Source organism: Rutidosis leptorrhynchoides, chromosome 7 (assembly GCF_046630445.1).
Source record: "Rutidosis leptorrhynchoides isolate AG116_Rl617_1_P2 chromosome 7, CSIRO_AGI_Rlap_v1, whole genome shotgun sequence".
Lineage (NCBI taxonomy): Eukaryota > Viridiplantae > Streptophyta > Magnoliopsida > Asterales > Asteraceae > Rutidosis > Rutidosis leptorrhynchoides.
This window is the reverse complement of record NC_092339.1, coordinates 331,364,006-331,372,249: the sequence shown is the minus strand read 5'-3', so window position 1 is coordinate 331,372,249 and position 8,244 is coordinate 331,364,006.

Genomic DNA, 8,244 nt, shown 5'->3' with positions numbered 1-8,244 from the left:
TTAAGGCGAGATCAGTTTGTAAGACATTCGAAGAACGTTCCAAGAATGCCTTGGTTTATAAAAGGCTTTCGTTTGAAAGATGGGGGATATCACATTGGGAAATCCATAAGTTATGATGTGTTTACTTTGACGCATATATTGCGAGGAACCCAAATGCTATTTTACGCAATGGGTTAAGAAATTATTTTGACTCAATATATCCGAATATTGGACTTCGTGATTTAGAAAAAGCGGCTAACATGCAACATAAAGAAGCATGTTATGCTTACGGATTAGTAATGTTCGCTTCTCACCAAAGTGAGAACAAGAACATCGGCCTACAACTATTAAACAAAACGTTCCCACAAGTGACGGAGTCGGTAATTGGGGTAAGAAATGAGGTTTTTAGATTGTTACGGGACTGTTGGACATTACGTAACCCTCGTCCCTTTGACGACGTTACAACACGCTATCTTATCAACGGCCATAACGGTTATGTTCCACAAGACCAAGGATGGGAAGTAGTCCTAGTAAAACCAGAATGCATGACTTGTTTCTGGACGTATGAATTACATGTCTTTATTGCCTTTGCTGAACGACTTGTGTACTAGCTAGAATTATCTTCACAACTATCTTGTATCAAAGTTATTGTGTGCTATATTTTATGCTTTATGTAAAATAAGCGGTATTATAAGTTTGTAAAATATTGTATAAAAGTTTGAACGCGAAATATTATTATAATCAGTTTTTCATATAGAATTGTAGTAGTTGAATTGTATATTAGCTACTAAGTATGAACTTAACGGGTAGGTACTACCCGAATTTAAACTTATAAAACGCTAATATGAAGAAAAAGCTTTTATAAATGAGTTCATATTATGCTACGAAATACTATTAACTACTCTTAATATTCTGTATGATTAACTTGTTCCATTTGACTATATTGAAGGAAATGGCACCGACTACTCGACACACCGTGAATATGAATGAAGGGGAATTCCGTACTTTTCTAGCTTCAAACATAGCCGCAGTACAGGCTGCGCTACATACCAACAATAACCTTGGATCTAGCAGTACAGAAAATCGTGTAGGATGCACCTACAAAGAATTCACTGCCTGCAAACCTTTGGAATTTGATGGAACCGAAGGACCGATCGGATTGAAACGGTGGACCGAGAAGGTCGAATCGGTGTTTGCCATAAGTAAGTGTACTGAAGAGGACAAAGTAAAGTACGCTACGCATACCTTCACAGGTTCTGCGTTAACATGGTGGAATACCTATCTAGAGCAAGTGGGACAAGACGATGCGTACGCACTACCATGGTCAGCATTCAAGCACTTGATGAACGAGAAGTACCGTCCCAGAACCGAGGTCAATAAGCTCAAGACAGAACTTAGAGGGTTACGAACCCAAGGATTTGATATTACCACGTACGAAAGACGATTCACAGAATTGTGCCTATTGTGTCCGGGAGCATTCGAAGATGAGGAAGAGAAGATCGACGCATTTGTGAAAGGATTACCGGAAAGAATCCAAGAAGATATAAGTTCACACGAGCCCGCCTCCATACAACAGGCATGTAGAATGGCTCACAAACTAGTGAACCAGATTGAAGAAAGAATTAAAGAACAGACTGCTGAAGAGGCTAATGTGAAGCAAGTCAAAAGAAAGTGGGAGGAAAATGGTGATAAGAATCACCAATACAACAACAACAGCAATTACAACAATAATCGCAACAATTATCCCAACAATCGCAACATCAATCGCAACTACAACAAACGGCCCAACAACAACAACAACAACAACAACAACAACAATCATCCCAACAACAATAATAACCGCAACAACAACAACAATCAGAAGCAGCTATGCCAAAGGTGTGAAAAGTATCACTCGGGGTTCTGCACCAAATTTTGCAACAAGTGTAAAAGAAATGGTCATAGCGCGGCGAAGTGTGAGGTCTACGGACCAGGGGTTAATAGAACGAAAGGAACAAATGGTGTCGGAACGAGTAATGGCGGAGCAAGTAGTGTCGGAGCAAGTTATGCCAATGTAGTTTGTTATAAATGTGGAAAATCGGGCCACATTATTAGAAATTGCCCGAACCAGGAGAACACGAATGGACAAGGCCGCGGAAGAGTTTTCAATATTAATGCCGCAGAGGCACAGGAAGACCCGGAGCTTGTTACGGGTACGTTTCTTATTGACAATAAATCTGCTTACGTTTTATTTGATTCGGGTGCGGATAGAAGCTATATGAGTAGAGATTTTTGTGCTAAATTAAGTTGTCCATTGACGCCTTTGGATAGTAAATTTTTACTCGAATTAGCAAATGGTAAATTAATTTCATCAGATAATATATGTCGGAATCGAGAAATTAAACTGGTTAGCGAAACATTTAAGATTGACTTGATACCAGTAGAGTTAGGGAGTTTTGATGTGATAATCGGTATGGACTGGTTGAAAGAAGTGAAAGCAGAGATCGTTTGTTACAAAAATGCAATTCGCATTATACGAGAAAAAGGAAAACCCTTAATGGTGTACGAAGAAAAGGGCAACACGAAGCTACATCTTATTAGTAATTTGAAGGCACAAAAACTAATAAGAAAAGGTTGCTATGCTGTTCTAGCACACGTCGAGAAAGTACAAACTGAAGAAAAGAGCATCAATGATGTTCCCGTCGCAAAAGAATTTCCCGATGTATTTCCGAAAGAATTACCGGGATTACCCCCACATCGATCCGTTGAATTTCAAATAGATCTTGTACCAGGAGCTGCACCAATAGCTCGTGCTCCTTACAGACTCGCACCCAGCGAGATGAAAGAACTGCAAAGCCAATTACAAGAACTTTTAGAGCATGGTTTCATTCGACCAAGCACATCACCATGGGGAGCTCCTATTTTGTTTGTCAAGAAGAAAGATGGTACATTCAGGTTGTGTATCGACTACCGAGAGTTGAACAAACTTACCATCAAGAACGGCTACCCACTACCGAAAATCGACGACTTATTTGATCAACTACAAGGCTCGTCTGTTTATTCAAAGATTGACTTACGTTCCGGGTATCATCAAATGCGGGTGAAAGAAGATGATATTCCAAAGACTGCTTTCAGAACACGTTACGGTCATTACGAGTTTATGGTCATGCCATTTGGTTTACCTAATGCACCAGCTGTGTTCATGGACCTTATGAACCGAGTGTGTGGACCATACCTTGACAAGTTTGTCATTGTTTTCATTGATGACATACTTATTTACTCAAAGAATGACCAAGAACACGGTGAACATTTGAGAAAGGTGTTAGAAGTATTGAGGAAGGAAGAATTGTACGCTAAATTTTCAAAGTGTGCATTTTGGTTGGAAGAAGTTCAATTCCTCGGTCACATAGTGAACAAAAAAGGTATTAAGGTGGTTCCGGCAAAGATAGAAACTGTTGAAAAGTGGGAAACCCCGAAAACTCCGAAACACATACGCCAGTTTTTAGGACTAGCTGGTTACTACAGAAGGTTCATCCAAGACTTTTCCAGAATAGCAAAACCCTTGACTGCATTAACGCATAAAGGGAAGAAATTTGAATGGAAGGATGAACAAGAGAAAGCGTTTCAGTTATTGAAGAAAAAGCTAACTACGTCACCTATATTGTCATTGCCTGAAGGGAATGATGATTTTGTGATTTATTGTGACGCATCAAAACAAGGTCTCGGTTGTGTATTAATGCAACGAACGAAGGTGATTTCTTATGCATCTAGACAATTGAAGATTCACGAGCAAAATTATACGACGCATGATTTGGAATTAGGCGCGGTTGTTTTTGCATTAAAGACTTGGAGGCACTACTTATATGGGGTCAAAAGTATTATATATACCGACGACAAAAGTCTTCAACACATATTTAATCAGAAACAACTGAATATGAGGCAGCGTAGGTGGATTGAATTGTTGAATGATTACGACTTTGAGATTCGTTACCACCCGGGGAAGGCAAATGTGGTAGCCGATGCCTTGAGCAGGAAGGACAGAGAACCCATTCGAGTAAAATCTATGAATATAATGATTCATAATAACCTTACTACTCAAATAAAGGAGGCGCAACAAGGAGTTTTAAAAGAAGGAAATTTAAAGGATGAAATACCCAAAGGATCAGAGCAGCATCTTAATATTCAGGAAGACGGAACCCGGTATAGGGCTGAAAGGATTTGGGTACCAAAATTTGGAGATATGAGAGAAATGGTACTTAGAGAAGCTCATAAAACCAGATACTCAATACATCCTGGAACGGGGAAGATGTACAAGGATCTCAAGAAACATTTTTGGTGGCCGGGTATGAAAGCCGATGTTGCTAAATACGTAGGAGAATGTTTGACGTGTTCTATGGTTAAAGCTGAGCATCAGAAACCATCAGGTCTACTTCAATAACCCGAAATCCCAGAATGGAAATGGGAAAACATTACCATGGATTTCATCACTAAATTGCCAAGGACTGCAAGTGGTTTTGATACTATTTGGGTAATAGTTGATCATCTCACCAAATCAGCACACTTCCTGCCAATAAGAGAAGATGACAAGATGGAGAAGTTAGCACGACTGTATTTGAAGGAAGTCGTCTCCAGACATGGAATACCAATCTCTATTATCTCTGATAGGGATGGCAGATTTATTTCAAGATTCTGGCATACATTACAGTAAGCATTAGGAACTCGTCTAGACATGAGTACTGCCTATCATCCACAAGCTGATGGGCAGAGCGAAAGGACGATACAAACGCTTGAAGACATGCTACGAGCATGTGTTATTGATTTCGGAAACAGTTGGGATCGACATCTACCGTTAGCAGAATTTTCCTACAACAACAGCTACCATTCAAGCATTGCGATGGCGCCGTTTGAAGCACTTTATGGTAGAAAGTGCAGGTCTCCGATTTGTTGGAGTGACGTGGGGGATAGACAGATTACGGGTCCGGAGATTATACAAGAAACTACCGAGAAGATCATCCAAATTCAACAACGGTTGAAAACCGCCCAAAGTCGACAAAAGAGCTACGCTGACATTAAAAGAAAAGATATAGAATTTAAAATTGGAGAGATGGTCATGCTTAAAGTTGCACCTTGGAAAGGCGTTGTTCGATTTGGTAAACGAGGGAAATTAAATCCAAGCTATATTGGACCATTCAAGATTATTGATCGTGTCGGACCAGTAGCTTACCGACTTGAGTTACCTCAACAACTCGCGGCTGTACATAACACTTTCCACGTCTCAAATTTGAAGAAATGTTTTGCTAAAGAAGATCTCACTATTCCGTTAGATGAAATCCAAATCAACGAAAAACTCCAATTCATCGAAGAACCCGTCGAAATAATGGATCGTGAGGTTAAAAGACTTAAGCAAAACAAGATACCAATTGTTAAGGTTCGATGGAATGCTCGTAGAGGACCCGAGTTCACCTGGGAGCGTGAAGATCAGATGAAGAAGAAATACCCGCATCTATTTCCAGAAGATTCGTCAACACCTTCAACAGCTTAAAATTTCGGGACGAAATTTATTTAACGGGTAGGTACTGTAGTGACCTGAACTTTTCCATGTTTATATATATTAATTGAGATTGATATTTACATGATTAAATGTTTCCAACATGTTAAGCAATCAAACTTGTTAAGACTTGATTAAATGAAATATGTTTCATATAGACAATTGACCACCCAAGTTGACCGGCGATTCACGAACGTTAAAACTTGTAAAAATGACATGACGATATATATATGGATATACATATGGTTAACATGAGATTATGATAAGTAAGTATCTCCATAAGTATATTAACAATGAGTTATATACATATAAACAAGACTACTAACTTAAGGATTTCGAAACGAGACATATATGTAACGATTATCGTTGTAACGACATTTAAATGTATATATATCATATTAAGATATATTAATATATCATAATATCATGATAATATAATAATTTAACATCTCATTAGATATAATAAACAATGGATTAACAACATTAATTGAGATCGTTAACTTAAAGGTTTCAAAACAACACTTACATGTAACGACTAACGATGACTTAACGACTCAGTTAAAATGTATATACATGTAGTGTATTTAGATGTATTAAAATACTTTTGGAAGACTTCAAGACATATATCAAAACACTCATACTTAACGAAAATGGTTACAGTTACTTTCCCATTCTTTTCTTTCAACAAGAATTCTAGTCGTATTCTTACCCGTATTATACACAGCTTCAAAACGTACTTACTATGGGTATATACCAATAGGAACTAGCATGGGATTCCACTCTTGATTATGTCATGTATGACTAATCAATTTTAACTTCTACCATGAGCTAGTCAACTAACTAGAACTCCTTTTAACCCCACTCACCACTCACCAATTACCACTCATCATTCACTCCATTTCACTTCCAATTCTCTTTCTAATTCTCTCTCAACACACACACACTATTATGAACGTATTTTTCCAGTAGTTAATCATTATCTTCATCAAAAATCACTTCAAGAATCAAGCTATAATCATCATAGGAAGAAGACTTCAAGAACACTTCAAAAATCCCTTCAAGTTTACTAATTTACTTCCAAGCTTTCTAATCCATTCCAAGTAATCATCTAAGATCAAGAAACCTTTGTTATATACAGTAGGTTATCTTTCTTATTCAAGGTAATATTCATATTCAAACTTTGATTCAATTTCTATAACTATAAACTATCTTAATTCGAGTAAAAATCTTACTTGAACTTATTTTTGTGTCATGATCCTACTTCAAGAACTTTCAAGCCATCCAAGATCCTTTGAAGCTAGATCATTTCTTGTCACTTCCAGTAGGTTTACCTACTAAACTTGAGGTATTAATGATGTTCATAACATCATTCGATTCATATATATAAAACTATCTTATTCGAAGGTTTAAACTCGTAATCACTAGAACATAGTTTAGTTAATTCTAAACTTGTTCGCAAACAAAAGTTAATCCTTCTAACTTGACTTTTAAAATTAACTAAACACATGTTCTATATCTATATGATATGCTAACTTAATGATTTAAAACCTGGAAACACGAAAAACACCGTAAAACCGGATTTACGCCGTCGTAGTAACACCGCGGGCTGTTTTGGGTTAGTTAATTAAAAACTATGATAAACTTTGATTTAAAAGTTGTTATTCTGAGAAAATGATTTTTATTATGAACATGAAACTATATCCAAAAATTACGGTTAAACTCAAAGTGGAAGTATGTTTTCTAAAATGGTCATCTAGACGTCGTTCTTTCGACTGAAATGACTACCTTTACAAAAACGACTTGTAACTTATTTTTCCGACCATAAACCTATACTTTTTCTGTTTAGATTCATAAAATATAGTTCAATATGAAACCATAACAATTTGATTCACTCAAAACGGATTTAAAATGAAGAAGTTATGGGTAAAACAAGATTGGATAATTTTTCTCATTTTAGCTACGTGAAAATTGGTAACAAATCTATTCCAACCATAACTTAATCAACTTGTATTGTATATTATGTAATCTTGAGATACCATAGACACGTATACAATGTGTCAACCTATCATGTCGACACATCTATATATATTTCAGAACAACCATAGACACTCTATATGTGAATGTTGGAGTTAGCTATACAGGGTTGAGGTTGATTCCAAAATATATATAGTTTGAGTTGTGATCAATACTGAGATACGTATACACTGGGTCGTGGATTGATTCAAGATAATATTTATCGATTTATTTCTGTACATCTAACTGTGGACAACTAGTTGTAGGTTACTAACGAGGACAGCTGACTTAATAAACTTAAAACATCAAAATATATTAAAAGTGTTGTAAATATATTTTGAACATACTTTAATATATATGTATATATTGTTATAGGTTCGTGAATCAATAGTGGCCAAGTCTTACTTCTCGACGAAGCAAAAATCTATGAAAGTGAGTTATAGTCCCACTTTTAAAATCTAATATTTTTGGGATGAGAATACATGCAGGTTTTATAAATGATTTACAAAATAGACACAAGTACGTGAAACTACACTCTATGGTTGAATTATCGAAATCGAATATGCCCCTTTTTATTAAGTCTGGTAATCTAAGAATTAGGGAACAGACACCCTAATTGACGCGAATCCTAAAGATAGATCTATTGGGCCTAACAAACCCCATCCAAAGTACCGGATGCTTTAGTACTTCGAAATTTATATCATATCCGAAGGGTGTCCCGGAAT